The following is a 2,424-nucleotide window of genomic DNA, read 5'->3' on the forward strand; positions in this document are numbered from 1 at the left end:
GGTTTTCGAAGATGTAGAATTGGAGGCATTACTTGAGCAAGACTCGTGTTAAAATCAAGAAGAATTGGCACGATCATTGGGAGTGACTCAACAAGCCATTTCAAAACGCCTCAAAGCCATGGGAATGATTCAGAAGCAAGGAAATTGGGTGCCGTACGAATTGAAGCCGAGAGATGTTGAACGGCATTTGTTTGCTTGTGAACAGCTGCTTGAAAGGCAAAGACGGAAGGGATTTCTGCATCGCATTATGACTGGAGACGAAAAATGGGTTCATTACGATAATCCCAAGCGCAGAAAATCATGGGGAGTTCCCAGCCATACTTCCACGTCGACGTAAAACCAAACCGAATATTCATGACTCCAAGGTCATGCTCTGTATTTGGTGGGACCAGCTCGGCGTAGTGTATTATGAACTGTTAAAACCGACTGAAACGATCACAGGCGATCGGTATCGAACGCAATTGATGCGTTTGAGCCGAGCATTAAAAGATGGCCGCAATACAATGAGAGACACGATAAAGTGATTTTGCAGCATGACAATGCTCGACCCCATGTTGCGAAAGTGGTCAAGACAGACTTGGAAACGTTGAAATGGAAGTCCTACCCCACCCGCCGTATTCTCCAGACGTTGCTCCCTCTGACTATCACTTGTTTTGATCAATGGCACACGGCCTGACCAGCACTTCCGGTCTTATGAAGAAGTAAAAAATTGGATCGATTCGTGGATAGCCTCAAAAGATGACCAGTTTTTTCGACACGGGATTCGCTACCTGAAAGATGGGAGAAAGTAGTGGCCAGCGATGGATAATACTTTGAATCATAAATGTATAACTAGTTTTTTACAATAAAGCCTCGAATTTCGGAAAAAAAACGGCGGCAAAAGTTAACGGAAGCAAAGTTACCTAATAATAAGGCCCAAATCAAAAGTAAATTAAAAATAACAAAGAAAATAAATATTATCTTTCTAAATCAATTTTAAAATGATTATTAATCATAAAAAGAAAATTCCTTAAAACTTACTTTACTCTCAAATATTACAATTATCTTTAATTTTGTTTGTAATTAATTCTTTACTCTTTGGAAAATTCTAGTAATTTGAATGCAATTTTAGTTTTTTTAAAAGATAGTAGCATTGAAAATCGTTATTTTCTGGCGCAAACTCTACACATAATAAACAAATAATAATAGTTGTAATAATAATCACATAAGTGGGCCTTATTTAATAAATACATTGTTTAAAAAAAATATTTATTTTTAAAAATTGATTTATTAATTATTTTCCACAGTTAGGAAATTGAATATATTATAATGAATTATTATAATAAATTATGAAATATTGTATACTGGTAAATTTTGCAGCGAATTACAATATTATAAGAATGGCTCATACTAGCCTCATGTACACAAGTTTTTGTTGTATTAAATGAACATATTGCTACCGATTCCAATTCTTTAATCCTTTTTTTATCTACTTCCTATGACACATCTTTTAAACATATACTTTTATATCTATATATATATATATATTATTTCTATAACCGATCTAGTATACATTTTTAAAATTTAAAGCGAAATAGAAAAAAAAATTTCTCTGTTTGTTTCCGGAAAGTAAAATCTCTCATTTCGAGTATTAAGAAAGAAAGAAAAGAAAGAAAATGTTTTGATCATTACCGACTGAATTATCTACGGCCTACGATGATCGCTCGAATTCGCGATGCGTTCTGTCCATTAGATGAAAGAAAAGACGTGACTCATTTAAGAAAATCAGAAATTTCCGCAATGCTCTTCTGCTCATTTGTCTTATATCTCGATGACGAATCGAAAAAGAATGTCGTTAGGCAGATTATGAAAACTGTAGTTCTCTTATCTTGTGTGGTCCTGATAAGCTCGCGTCAGAGTAGCCGATGGGCCGTTCTAACCCTGTGCCTGTAACTAAAATTTCAGGGTGAAACTAAACACAGAATAAGGAATTTTACTTATTAAACTTATAAATAAACTTATAAATTTATTTGGTTTATTAAACTTATTTCTTAAATTTATTCTATGTATATATTAATTTTATTTATTAAATTTACAGATTTATTTATCAAATTTTTTCTATTAAAATTTAAAATTTGAAAAATTGTGTGATTAAAGTTATAAAATTGTGTGATCGCTGTTATTTAAAAGTGCCCTTAAAAATTTAAAGTAAAATCGGAACGTTTTTTTTTATTTATTACTTATTTATTCCAAATTCTATTATCTTATTACGAAGTGAATAGAAAAGGGTGCAACGTAGCTAAACAAGACAAACAAGTATCGTCGCTTGTTTATTACATAACAGAAAATTATTGCAAACCAAACAGGTAGAATACTCTTGCGATAATTACACACTCTGCAAAATGATTTTAATTGAGTTATTTTCAGAAAGGGAAAATTATTCTC

The sequence above is a fragment of the Atta cephalotes genome, assembly GCF_000143395.1.
Source record: "Atta cephalotes unplaced genomic scaffold scaffold00005, whole genome shotgun sequence".
Classification (NCBI taxonomy): domain Eukaryota; kingdom Metazoa; phylum Arthropoda; class Insecta; order Hymenoptera; family Formicidae; genus Atta; species Atta cephalotes.